The sequence below is a fragment of the Corylus avellana genome, chromosome 3 (assembly GCF_965113065.1).
Source record: "Corylus avellana chromosome 3, dhCorAvel1.hap1.2, whole genome shotgun sequence".
Classification (NCBI taxonomy): domain Eukaryota; kingdom Viridiplantae; phylum Streptophyta; class Magnoliopsida; order Fagales; family Betulaceae; genus Corylus; species Corylus avellana.
The window spans coordinates 12,345,530-12,360,315 of NC_142492.1; the positions used below are offsets into that span (position 1 = coordinate 12,345,530).

The window sequence follows — 14,786 nt, forward strand, 5'->3', positions numbered from 1 at the left end:
AGTTTACGGTGTTTGATGCATTGAAATTACCACAGGATAATCACGATTGCTTCAATATTTGTGAGGTTCAAAATGTTGTTGAGCAAGTCTTTCAGGTACATAGCATTGACCCATTGGAGGCTACCATAACTCACAGTCTCACAAGGCCGAGCATTGAGCAAGACTGTGAAAGTGTTGATGTTGACATCATTGAGGTCGTTCACTCCCTTAAGGTTCTTAAGCCTTATCCAAGTAAGTACACACCTCCCTTTGAAACTCTTGTGCTTACTAATACTACTCTTGTCCCTTCTACTGTCAAGGCACCAGAATTGGAATTGAAGCAGTTGCCTGAAAACCTAACATATGCTTACTTGGGAGAGCACTACTAGTGATAGTTGCTACAAACTTAAGTTTGGTGGAAGAGGAGAAGCTATTGAGAGTTCTTAGAGAGCACAAGACTGCATTAGGGTGAATCATTGCCGACATCAAGGGCATAAGTCCAGCCAAGTGCAAGCATAGGATCCTCCTTGAAGAGAATGCAAGGCTGACCAGAGATGCACAGAGAAGACTTAACCCACATATGAAGGATGTAGTCAGAGAAGAGGTTCTTAAGTTGTTGGATATTGGCATCATCTACCCCATCTCAGATAGTAAGTGAGTGAGTCCAATTCAAGTGGTGCTTAAGAAGAGTGGAATCATAGTGATGAAGAATGAGGAGAATGAGCTTGTTCCTACCAGGATGACCACAAGTTGGAGAGTCTGAATTGACTACAGGAAGCTCAATAAGGAAACCAGGAAAGATCATTTCCCTCTACCGTTTATCGATCAGATGTTAGAGAGGTTAACAAGTCATAGCCATTATTGTTTTCTAGATGGGTATAGTGGCTATAACCAGATTGCTATAGCGCCATAGGACCAGGAGAAGAGCAATTTCACATGCCCCTTTGGTACATTTTCATACAGAAGGATGCCATTCGGGTTATGTAATTCACCTACCACATTTCAGAGGTGCATGATGAGCATATTCTCAGACATGGTGGAAAGATTTATCGAGGTATTTATGGATGATTTCAGTGTTTTTGGTTCTAACTTTGATGAGTGTCTTAACCATTTGCAGGTTGTCCTTCTGAGGTGTGAAGACTGTAACTTAGTGCTGAATTGGGAAAAGTGCCATTTCATGGTACAACAAGATATTGTTTTGCGTCATGTTCTTTTGAGAAAGGGCATTGAGGTGGACAAGGCAAAAATCGATATCATCTCCAAACTATCTCCTCCTACATCAATTAAGGGTGTGAGAAGTTTTTTAGGGCATGCAGGGTTCTATAGAAGATTCATAAAAGATTTCTCCAAGATTCCCTGACCTCTTTGTATGTTGCTGACTAAGGATGTTAAGTTTGTATGGATAGAAGAGTGCATGACTGCCTTCAACAAATTAAAAAAATTACTTACGTCTGCACCAATTATGATGGCACCTGATTAGAACCTTCCATTCGAGCTCATGTGTGATGCCAGGGAGTTAATAAGGTACCTCATGCTATCTATTATGCTTCTAGAACTTTAAATTATGCTTAGCTAAACTATTCTACTACTGAAAAAAGAATTGTTAGCTGTCATATTTGCTTTAGAGAAGTTTAGGTCATACTTGATTGGTTCTAAAGTTATTGTATTCACTGACCATAATGCTTTGAGATATTTGTTTGCTAAGAAAGATGATAAACCTAGATTGATTAGATGGGTACTATTATTAAAAGAATTTGATCTTGAGATTAAGGACAATGAGGGTAGTGAGAATGTGGTTGCGAATCACTTATCCAGGTTACTTCATGATGAAGAAGGAAACGAGCTTCCCTTGAGTGAAAACTTTCCAGATGAGCAATTATTTGCAATAGATGTCCAACTTTCTTGGTATGCAAATATTGTTAATTATATAACTACTAAGTTTTTTCTCAGGTATGTTTAATCAGGAAATGAAGCAGTTGATGTCTATGTCTAGGCAATACTATTGGGACGAGCCATACCTATTCAAATTTTGTCTTGATCAAATCATCCGAAGGTGTTCCAGAGGAGGAACACATAAGCATTTTATAGCATTTTCATCAGCTTGCATGTGGAGGGCTCTTTGGAGCCAAGAGAACAACACTCAAGGTATTACAATCTGGTTTCTATTGGCCTAATGTGTTTAAAGATGCTTTTTGGTTTTGTAGTTCTTGTGATAGATGCCAGAGGACAAGTAACATTTCCTCCAGAAATCAGATGCCATTGCAAAGCATTCAAGTGGTAGAGCTCTTTGATGTGTAGGGTATTGACTTCATGGGTCCATTTCCTAACTCATTTGGTTATTTATATATTCTCGTGGGTGTGGATTATGTGTCTAAATAGGTCGAGGTTGTCCCTTCAAAAACTAATGATCACAAAGTTGTTGTGAAGTTCTTGCAGGATAGCATCTTTACTAGGTTTGGGACACCAAGGGCGATAATCAGTGATGGAGGTAGCCACTTCAACAACCAGCCTTTTGCTTCTTTGATGAAAAAATATGGGATCACACATAAGGTTGGCAGTCCATATCATCCTCAAACCAGTGGTCAAGTGAAGATAAGTAACAGAGAGATCAAAAGCATCCTAGAAAAGATAGTGAATACTAGCAGGAATGATTGGTCTCTGCGCTTGAATGATACATTGTGGGCCTATAGGACTGCATACAAAACCCCTATTGGCATTTCCCCATATCGATAGGTCTTTGGGAAGGTATGTCACCTACCAGTGGAGTTGGAGTTTAGAGCCTACTGGGCCATCAAGAAATTCAACTTTGATACAAAACAAGCAAGTGATAAGAGAAAGCTATAGCTAAATGAACTTGAAGAGTTGAGGCATGATGCATATGAAAATGCCAAGCTATACAAGGAAAGAACCAAGGCATAATCATGATAAGCAGCTTGTCAGGAAGGAGTTTCATGTGGGACAAGAGTTGTTGATCTGCAATTCGAAATTAAGACTCTTCCCTAGTAAGCTCAAGTCTAGATGGTATGGTCCTTATGTTGCCACCAACGTTTTCCCTCATGGAGCTTTGGAGATAGCACAGAGAAAAATCAAACATTCAAGGTGATTGGACACAGAGTGAAGCCTTAGATTGAGATGAACTTTGATCCTAGAGATGAGGATGTGACCCTCCAATTCGTCCAATACATGGCATGAGAGTCACCCAGTCTGGCTGAAGACTATAAAGTTAGCACTACTTGGGAGGTAGCCCAATTTGCGTGTTTTGATTACTTTCGTTTCAGACTCCATCCTTTTTATTTCAAAAAATAAATAAATTATTTTTGATTCTCGCCATCTTGTGCACATTTATGCTTGGTCTTTTAAGCTTTGATTTTTCAGGACATGTGTTTTCTGGGGAGCTTTACCCGTCACCACTTTTCTTTCTCGTCCAGGTACTGTATCTCTTACTACACATTGGGCACAATGTGTGATTTCAGTTTGGGGGTGTAGGAAAATTCCATTCCATGTCATTTTCTTTCTTATTTTGTTAGATTAATTTTCATTTCCTTCTTTTATGTTCTTTGTTCCTTCTATGTGATTATGGCATGTGTTCATGTGTGATATGTGCCAAATATTGCATATTTGGAGCCTTTAATTTACTTTTGTTATTCCTTTAGCTGTGTTATTGTTGATCAAAAATTTACCTAAATTAATAGGTAAATATTTGTACGTTTTACCTGCAAGTGCACAAGATCAACATAGTAGTATATGGTGCAAATACAGGATCATTCCCACGAGGATTGCTGAATTTCCGTTTAAAAATAATTCCCTTAAGTAAATTAGAGATTGAGTTGATAATAATAAAAAGAGTAGAGCTTTGATATCCACCACTAATTATATTCAATTAATATGACAATATGCCAATGCTTTGATCATATTATGCATATCTAACGTTTGCCAACCTAAGGGCATGAGTGTATACTCCTAAGCTATGGATTTCCCTAAGCAACGAGTTAGGCATGGGTGTATACTCTAACTCTTTTCTTTCCTAAAGGATTTAGCATGGTATATACTAAGTTATTATTTAGAAAAGCATATGTTCTATAGAAATCGACAAATACACGAGGCCTAGGGCATGGGTGTATACTCCCGGTTCTCCATGTTGATTAATCCAAGAATCGCGATGTGGATTCTTTTGTTATTTAAGTTAAACCCAGGACTCGGTCATCCAAATTGATCTAACTAACTAGTCCATACCACATGCACATGTTGATCAGGCACACACATATGAGAAATTCATGCAAGCATGTATTAATCAAGTTAAATAGCACAAAAAGATCATCACAAGGTGCCAATATTGAAATATTAATTTAACATAACTAGGGCTTCAATTTAGCCCTACTAAGTAAATTAGCTACACATAGAGTTGATGTTAAACATCTTCATAAAAGAAAAGAAAAGAATAAACCCGAGATTTTAACTTCAAGGGCTCCTCTTCTTCTCCTCATTCAGTCCCCCAATTCTAGAGGCTTAAGGGTCTATTTATAGGCTTTAGAAGTCCTAGACAAAGTAGTAAACCTAGGGATTTCGTAGGTTTTTGAGGCCTATTACAAATTAGAATTAGAAAACCCTAATATGGAAATAATGTCAATCCAGCCGCCACTTGATAAGTCTCCTGCGCACAGGTGCGCTCGATCGCAGCCCGTGTACGCTCGATCGTATGTCTGCGATCTTTCCTTCTTTTGGCATGCGCTCCATCGCTCCTAGCCTAATTGCTACTATGTCCTCTCGGGTATTGCTCTCGATCGTAGGTACCCTGCGATTGATCGCAGTACCAGGGAGCTCCAATTATCTTCATTTCCTCTTTTGAGCTCAAATTACCTAGTTTTACTTCTTTTTTCTTCCAAAAGCCTGTAAGAATATGAAAAACACAAAAAGGAATTAAAATTGCCTAATTAAGTAAAACAAAAGGAATAAAACATGCAAGTTAAGGGCTGAAAATATGAATATTTTAACACTTATCAGTTATTATCTGATATTATGAGTTAGTTTAGTGTCTTTAGTGTTTTGTAGATTGCTATGGGAAAGCTGCGGGATTTATATGAAAATTGCACACTTTAGAGAAGCAGCCAACGAACTTGCGATCGAGCGCAAGATGCTACGATCAAGCACACTGCGATCGAGCCCCTCGTCTTACAATCGAGCGCATACACGCACAATCCAAAGCTCATCGCGTGCGCAAATGTGCGCCACTTAAGATAATTGATGCTCGAGTGCGTTCGAGCACACTAAGTGTACGATCGAGCTCACCTGTTCGATTTGGCAGTAGTTTTATCCGATTTCAACTTGTAAAACCCTAGTTTTAGGTCTATAAATAGATAATTATTAGTTTAGTTTAGGGAGGCTGCGAATTTCAAGATTTCATAGGAGAAAGAAGAGAGTTTTAGGGTTTCCTAGCTTTTGAATCTCAACTTTATGACTCCATATTTGTAAGTATTCAATTTTCCACTATGAATTCAATTAATTTTGTTTTGTCTTTCAATAACATGAGAGGCTAAACCTTTAACTAAGGTTGAAGATGAAGCCTCACTTATAATTAGCACATCATTCCATGTATGTAATGTTTCCCAATTTAATGATTTAATTGCCCTATTGTTTTAGTTCAACGCAATTGGATTGAATAAATCTTGGATATCTTGTGTGATTCAAGGATACACATGATGATTTAAGATTATTCAATACAATTGATTGCTTGGTTTTCTTTGTTAAAAATTGGATTTCCCATGTGATTTATTCTTTGGATACAATTGATGTTTTGATAAAAATTGGATATTTTCTTGTGATTTATGGATACATATAATGATTTAATTATTTATTGGATTTCTTTTGTGATTTGGGTTATGTATGGATGCATGGGATGTTTTGATTAATTCTTTGATGCAATAGTAAAACAAATCTAAGATTTACATGTGAGAACTTTGGAAAATATTATAGATCATGAAATTATGTTGCTATGAATTTGTAAGTGCAAATTCTGAAACCCTAGTGTTCCATCATTAGATTACATTCAAATTAAATTGCTTATGCATTTGATTTTTCATTCAAACAATAATCTTTCAAAATTTGGAACTAGGTTAGGGTTAAATTAATTTAGATTTAAAATTGCTTTCAAGAACACAATTTCTTATGGGATCGTCCTCGCACTTGCAATTCATTGACTACAATTGATTTGTGCACTTGAGAGTAATTATAATTTGCACAACAAGTTTTTAGCGTCATTGCCAGGGAATTGTTTAATTTTTTAAACCAATTTAGTTCTAAATCTGTTTTATTCTTCTACTAGTTATAATTAGGATTTTTTTTTCTGCAATTTGTTTCGTTTTATTTCTGTTACTAATAATAATAATAATAAAAAGAATAGATAGTTTTTTTTTTTTTTTTAGCAGTTTTGGATCACATCTGCTCCTGTTAGTGCAACGAGCGCAGCTCTGCTACGATCGAGCGCACTTGCGGCCTCGACAGCAAGTCCAGCGCACCTGCGCTCGACAACTGCCGCATCTCCACCCGTACATTCACTCAAGGGCGATCGAGCGCACTCACAGCAAAGGCAGTAACTACAGCAGTTCCGTCGATTTTAGCCAATTTCTTTTGGTCCTTTTTTGTGAGTTTTTAATTTCTGTTTTCATTAATTTTTGCTTGCAATTGTGTTTAGTTAATTTAGTATAATTTAATTTAGTTCAATTCAGTTCAACTGTTAGTTTGTTAGTTCCTATTTGCATGTTAGGTCGTAGATCTTTAAATATGAAGTTAAGTACTTTTGATCCCAAAATTGAAAGAACGGCGAGAGAAAATCTAAGACAACCACCAAACTCACCCACCAATTCTCAAAGTTTCGAGTCTGATTTGGAAAAGTCTGTTAAGATGGGAGAACGAAATCCACCCAGATCCCTTAAAGAGCTACTTGCACCCACTACTACCAACATACCGTCATGTATAGTGCTGCTAGCTACTAATGCAACTCGCTTTGAGTTGAAGCCAAGTGTGATCAATTCTTTTTTGACATTTAGAGGATTAGAGAACAAAGATCCATACATTCATGTGAGGTCCTTCTTAGAAATGTGCGAAATTGTTAATACGCGAAATGTCCCATTCAGAATCGCTGCATCTTCGGTTATTTCCTCCTTCCCTACATGATAGGGCGAAATCCTGGCTACTCAACAATAGACCTAGATTTATCACCTCTTTGGAAATGCTGCAGAGCAAGTTTTACAACAAATTCTTCCAAATTTCCAAAATCAATGATCTCCGTCTACAGATCACCAATTTCAGATAGAAAGAGGGGGAGAGATTCACCGATACTTGGGAGAAGTTCAAAGAGCTTACTATGAAATGCCCACCCCATGGGTTTGACAATGAGACGATTGTTCAATTTTTCTATAGGGGATTGACACCAAGTGGGCGAAACTCGCTTGAGACTATGAATGGTAGAGAATTCTTAAGTCTTACGGGGGATGAAGCTTAAAAAACTTTAGATGAAATGTTCGAACAAGCACAACAATGAGATTTTCAAAATAGTTGGGTAGACAGCCTCTCGCTCCCAAGACAGGAGGCATCTATGAGGTGAAGAACGATGCTGACATAAGGGAGGAATTCGAGGTTCTCAGGCGTCAGTTTCATACTATGGCCCTAAAAAACCAGTGAATGCAGTAGATACTTACCAAGATGACGTATGTGGGTTATGTGCCAGTCCAATGCATTTCACTCAAAACTGCTCAACTCTATCAATAGAGTACACGATTGAGCAAGTCAATGCTTTCAATGAGTACAAAAAACCCACAAATGGACCGTTTTCTGAGTCTTACAATCCAGGGTGGAGAAATCACCCCAATTTCTCTTGGAAGCAAAATCAACCACTGAATCAGGGAGGTACCTCACAAGCTTAGAATCAGTTCCGGTCATCTAATCAAGTGCCACAGCCTACACCACAACTATCACTGGAAGACATGATGAAAGCATTCATGCAATCAATTGATAAGAACATGCAAGAGATGAAGCAAGAGTTGACGAATACTAACTTGAGCAATAATCAAGCTATACAAGAGCTCAAGAATTCCAACTCCCAAGCTATACAACAGCTGAAGAACTCCACCATGGGCAATAGTAGAGACATACAAGAACTTAAGCAGGCCATGATCAAGGTAGAAGGACAAGTTGGCCAGCCAGCCAATCAAGTGGGTGAAAGAGAAAAAGGAAAGTTCCCAAGTCAACCTATGCATAACCCTAAAGGGCAATTTGGTATTGGCAGTTCCTCTGCCTCTACTCAAGGTCAAGAGCATGTGCAAGCCATCACCACTATGAGGTCAGGAAAACAAGTAGATAATCAAGTGGCCATGCTTGAAGAGGCCACTGAAGCTGCAAAAGAAAAGGGAAGCCAGGACAAACCTGCAGGAGACATGGGACCAGACACTATCATTCCAAGTGCTGGGGATCATCCTAGAAAATATGTTCCCAAAGCTCCATATCCAAAGAGACTGATGGCGCCAAAGCAAAGCTTCAAGTTCGATGACATTTCGGAAGTGTTCAAGGAAGTGCAGATCAACATTCCATTCCTAGATGCAATCCAGCAAGTGCCTTCTTGTGCTAAATTTCTGAAGGATTTGGTAACCATCAAGAGGAAGACAAATGTCCCTAAGAAAGCTTTCCTGACTAAGTAGGATAGCTCTATTTTGCAATACAAGATGCCTGTCAAGTATAAGGACCCTGGATGTCCTACCATTGCTTGCAAGATTGGTGACAACCGAGTTGAAAAAGCTCTGTTGGATTTGGGAAATCTCCTGCCATATTCAGTATATGTTCAGGTGGGATTGGGAGAGCTGAAATCCACTTCAATTACACTTCAGTTGGCTGACAGATCTGTGAAGGTCCCAAGGGGAATCACTAAAGACGTTTTGATCAAAGTTGATAAATTTTACTACCTTGTGGACTTCATCATTTTAGATATAGAGCCGGTGGCAAATTTGGAGATTCAAGTTTCAATCATATTAGGGCGTCCCTTTTTAGCTACGGCTAATGCCCTAATCAACTGTAGAGCCGAACATCTTTGATATCAGCAGTCAGCCATTTGAGTATGAAGAGGTTAGAAGCACATGCTTGATTGAGGAGATAGTGGAAAAGACTGTCAATGAAACGAATATGGAAGACCCCTTGGGAGAATGCCTGATTGCATTGGGAGGTGACTTGGACCTGGATACACTATTGGAACAAGATGACACCTTGTTGGACTCAACTTCTGAGATAGAGACTGAGACTGGAGAAATCATTGAGACATCATCATCTGATCCATCTTCATTAGCACCTGAGCCTGTCAAGCGAGAGTTGAAGCCTCTACCAAGCACCCTGAAGTACAAGTATCTGGATCAAATGGAATCTCTGCCAGTGATCATTGTTGCCAACCTGGATAATGATCAAGAATAAAAGCTGCTAAATGTCTTGAGAGAGCATGAAGAAGCAATCGGGTGGTCAATTGAAGACATAAAAAGAATCAGCCCCGCAATAGTGATGCATAAGATTCACCAGAAAGAAAATGCTAAAACCTCTCACGAGCCACAGAGACGATTAAATCCGGCCATGCAAGAGGTAGTTCAAGCTGAGGTAAGTAAACTTCTGGATGCGGGAATCATATACCCAATCTCTGACAGCAAATAGGTGAGTCCCATTCATGTGGTGCCTAAGAAGGCAGGGATTATAGTGATCAAGAACAAGGACAATGAGTTGATCCCAACTCATGTGCAGTCAGGATGGAGAGTGTGCATTGACTACAAGAAGTTAAATACCGTAACAAGAAAAGATCATTTTCCTCTACCTTTCATTGATCAAATGTTGGAAAGATTGGCTGGCCATGATTTCTACTGTTTCCTTGATGGCTACTTAGGCTACAACCAAATTCTGCTGGACCCTGAAGACTAAGAGAAGACTACTTTCACTTGTCCTTTAGGTACGTTTGCATATCGTCGTATGCCGTTTGGGTTGTGCAATGCACCTGCTACATTTTAGCGATGCATGATCAACATTTTTTCAAATATGGTTAAACGTCACCTAGAGATCTTCATGGATGATTTCTTAGTCTTCGGTTCGTCATTTGGGGAGTGCCTGCATCATCTCACCTTAGTGTTGGTACGGTTTAAGGAGAAGAATCTGGTTTTGAATTGGGAGAAATGCCACCTCATGGTGAAACAAGGAATTGTTTTGGGGCATGTAATTTCCCACAAAGGTATCGAGGTTAACAAGACTAAGGTCGATCTGATCTCCAAGCCCCCGCGGATAGTAAAAGAGATTCGGTCATTTCTGGGACATGCTGGGTTCTATAGAAGATTCATCAAGGACTTCAACAAAATAGCAAGACCTCTATGTAAATTGTTGGCAAAAGATGTTCCTTTTGATTTTAATGACAAGTGCCAGACAGCCTTTGAGATTTTGAAGAAGACCTTAACTTCTACACCAATCTTTCAGCCACCTAATTGAGGAGTGCCGTTCGAGATAATGTGTGATGCCTTCGATTATGCTGTGGGAGCCTTTTTGGGGCAAAGAGTGGAAAAGCTTCCGCATGTCATATACTATGCCAGCAAGACCTTGAATGATGCACAGCTCAACTACTCCACCACTGAAAATAAGTTGTTGGCTATTGTGTTTGCTCTTGATAAGTTTAGATCCTACTTGCTACGGTCTAAAGTCTTAGTCTACTTGGATCATGCTACTCTGAAGTACCTTTTGTCAAAGAAAGATGCTAAATCTCATCTCATCCAGTGGATTCTGTTACTGCAAGAGTTTAATATTGAAATTCGAGACAAGAAGGGTTCCGAGAATGTTGTAGCTGACCACTTATCCAGGCTAGTTGTGGACTTCAATGAAGATGTTATGCCTATTGCTGAGCTGTTCCCTGATGAACAACTTATGCACATCTCTCAGACTCCTGCACCGTGGTTCACAGACATTGTGAACTACCTCGTCACCCCAAGATGCCATCACATTCGACCAGGCAAGACAGATCAAAATTCTTAGTTGGGGCGAAGTACTTCTTTTGGGATGATCTTTACCTGTTCAAATACTGCCCAGATCAGATTATAAGGAGATGCATTCCTGAAAGTGACCAACAAAATGTCCTCTCTTTTTGTCATGATCATGCATGTGGAGGCCACTTCAGTTCTAAAAAGACTACGGCGAAGATTCTTCAAAATGGATTCTATTGGCCCTCCATTTTTCGTGATGCCCATGCCTACTATTCAACCTGTGATAGATGCTAGAAGTTAGGGAGCATTGAAAGTAGGAATATGATGCCGCTGAACCCGATCCGTATTGTGGAGCTGTTTGATGTTTGGGGCATCGATTTCATGGGGCCCTTTCCTAATTCTTATGGGTATCTCTTCATCCTTGTAGCGGTGGATTATGTTTCCAAGTGGGTGAAGGCCATTGCATGCAAGACTAATGATCATAGAGTTGTGCTGCAATTTATGAAGGAAAATGTGTTCGCACAGTTTGGGACACCACGTGCCATCATCAGCGATGGAGGGAAGCATTTCTGCAACCAATTTTTTGAGTAACTCATGAAGAAATATGGCATCACTCATAAAGTTGCAACTCCCTACCATCCTCAAACAAGTGGGTAAGTTGAAATATCCAACAGAGAAATCAAAAGGATATTAGAGAAGGCAGTGAACCCGACAAGGAAGGATTGGTCTCTTCGACTCAATGACGCTTTGTGGGTATACCGGATTGCATTCAAGATGCCAATTGGCATGTCTCCCTACCAACTCGTGTATGGCAAGGCTTGCCACCTTCCTATGGAATTGGAGCACCGGGCGTATTGGGCTATCAAGCAGCTGAATTTCAGTCTCACCATGGCTGGCAATTAAAAGAAGCTACAGCTCGATGAATTAGAAGAATTGAGGAACGATGCCTACGACTATGCCAAGTAGTACAAAGCTCAGATGAAGAAGAATCATGACCAAAACATTTTGAGAAGATCGTTTGAAGTTGGTCAGAAAATCCTCCTTTAACACTCACGTCTGCATCTGTTTCTAGGGAAGCTCAAATCCCGATGGACTGGATCATTCATAGTGCATGTAGTTTCTACTCATGGAGCCATCGAGATCGAGGATCCCAAGAATGGAAGTACTTTCAAGGTCAATGGTCAGCGCTTGAAGCCGTTCTTGGAACTGGAGATTCCGGAGATTAAGGAATTGCCCTTGGCAGATCCTACATCGTCTACTTAATCATCGGCGGTGAAAAGTCTGGCTAAAGACTGTAAACTTAGCACTTATGGGAAGCACCCCTCTTTTCCTTTTATTTTTAGTCATATGCTCTTGTTTTGTTTATGTTTATTTTTGTTTATTGTTGTGTTTTTCAGGACGGGTGTTTTCACGAGCAAGTTTGGGGGTCGTCTTTTTGCTCACTTTGGTTCCCTACACCTCTTGGTATTGTTTTTCTGCCTGCATTGAGGACAATGTGTAATTCAAGTTTGGGGGTATGAAAAAATACTTTGTCTGTTTATTGTTGTTCTTATTTGTTTAGTTTTATAAAAAATAAATAAACACTTTGTTTGTTTATTGTTGTTCTTATTTGTTTAGTTTTATAAAAAAAAATAAAAAAAAATAAAAAAAAATTAATAATAATAATTGTACTATGTTGTTGTCAAGTTTGAGTTAAACTGTGACTATGGTTTGCATTTCATTGGCTTGCTTAAAGGGTTGAACACATCATTATGTCATTATGAGTCTGAGTCATTTGACATATTTTTGGGTAAAAGAGATTTCACTTGTTTTGAGATAAATTTTTATGAGTACATTAGTATGTTTTTTGTGAAGTATGATGTTTGAGCTTAAGTGTATTCCTTTTTAGATTTGTTTGATGACTCATTGATAAATAACCCTGGGTTGGAAGAGTTAAAAAAAAAATTAAATTAAAACTCATCATTTTGAGTTTTCCACTGAGTAACCGGATCTCTAGCCTCATTAAGCATTGATTGTTTGAGTCAAAAGGTGTGAAATTTAAGTTGATTGATGGTATGGCTCGTCTGGCCCTGTAGCCTTTTTGACTTGAGTTAATAAGCCCTTAGGGATGTTCTACATTTAGTGCCCTAAAGTCATTTGGCTTTAGAGTCACTTGGGAGTCATTGGCCTAACACTTGTTACATGGGTCAATTAGAAAGCTTAAGGGAATTAGACATTGCAGAGCCTATAAAAAAAAATAAAAAATAAAAAATTGCATATCTTGCCTTGGTTGTTTCGTCTGTTAGGGATTCTTACAAATTTCATGGAATTTGTCTTGAGTTTTAGCTAAAAGCTTCATATTTATATGCTAATTACACTTTGCACTTTTCAGAACATATGAAGTCTCAATTATCCATTTATGAGTGAATGGATTTTGGATTTCCTTTTGACTGTGATGATGGTATTTGTCTTTTTAAGCTTGCTATTAAACAAGAACCATGGTTTATGTGAAAATTCTTTTTTGTTAACAACATAGTGCTACAATGTTTGTAGGTATCATTCCTGTTAAGCCCTCACGAGACTTCACTCGTCCTCTAGGGATGCCTAGGGGTTTAAAAGGCTTGTTGCATATACTAAATGCAATCGTCTCTCCCGCGAAAGAGTATTTATGTTTTTTTTTTTTTCTTTTCATTTTTTTTTTTGTTTTTTTTTGCTAAGGGACTAGCAAAAGTTAAGTTTGGGGGCGTTTGATATATGCCAAATATTGCATATTTGAACCCTTTAATTTAATTTTGTTATTCCTTTAGCTGTGTTATTATCAGATATTTTGGGTTAGTTTTGTGTCTTTAGTGCTTTGTAGGTTGCTATGGGAAAGCTGCAGGATTTATATGAAAATTGCACACTTTGGAGAAGCAGCCAACGGACCTGTGATCGAGCGCAGGATGCTACGATCAAGCGCATTGCGATCGAGCCCCACGCCCTACGATCGAGTGCATATGTGCATAATCCAAAGCGCATCGCACGTGCATGTGTGGGCCGCATAGGAGAATTGATGCTCGAGTGCGCTCGAGCGCACCTGTCCGATCTAGCAGTAGTTTTATCCGATTTCAACTTGTAAAACCCTAGTTTTAGGTCTATAAATAGATAATTATCAGTTTAGATTAAGGAGGCTGCGAATTTTGAGATTTCAGAAGAGAAAGAAGAGAGTTTTAGGGTTTCCTAGCTTTTAGATCTCAACTTTGTGATTCCATATTTGTAAGTACTCAATTTTTCATTATAAATTCAATTAATTTTGTTTTGTCTTTCAATAACATGAGAGGCTAAACCTTCAACTAAGGTTAAAAATGAAGCCTCACTTATAATTAGCACATCATTCCATGTATATAATGTTTCCCAATTTAATGCTTTTAATTGCCCTATTGTTTTACTTTAACGCAGTTGGATTAAATAAATCTTGGATATCTTGTGTGATTCAAGGATACACTTGATGATTTAATATTATTCAATACAATTGCTTGCTTGGTTTTCTTTGTTAAAAATTGGATTTCCCATGTGATTTATTCTCTAGATACAATTGATGTTTTGATAAAAAAAAAAATAGATATTTTCTTATGATTTACGGATACAGTTAATGATTTAATTATTTATTGGATTTCTTTTGTGATTTGGGTTATGTATGGATACATGAGATGTTTTGATTAATTCTTTAATGCAATAGTAAAACAAATCTAAGATTTACATGTGAGAACTTTGGGAAATATTATAGATCATGGAATTATGTTGTTATGAATTTGTGAGTGCAGATTCTGAAACCCTAGTGTTTCATCATTAGATTACATTCAAATT

The 14,786-nt window shown here is 38.3% G+C and overlaps 1 non-coding gene across 1 annotated transcript; it reads right to left on the reverse strand.

Annotated features, from left to right (window-relative positions):
- Window positions 1-7,255: 7,255 nt before the first annotated feature.
- Window positions 7,256-7,362, reverse strand: LOC148586804 (small nucleolar RNA R71). The gene has a single exon (XR_015911809.1). It is a non-coding gene; the product is annotated as a small nucleolar RNA R71 (small nucleolar RNA).
- Window positions 7,363-14,786: the final 7,424 nt, after the last annotated feature.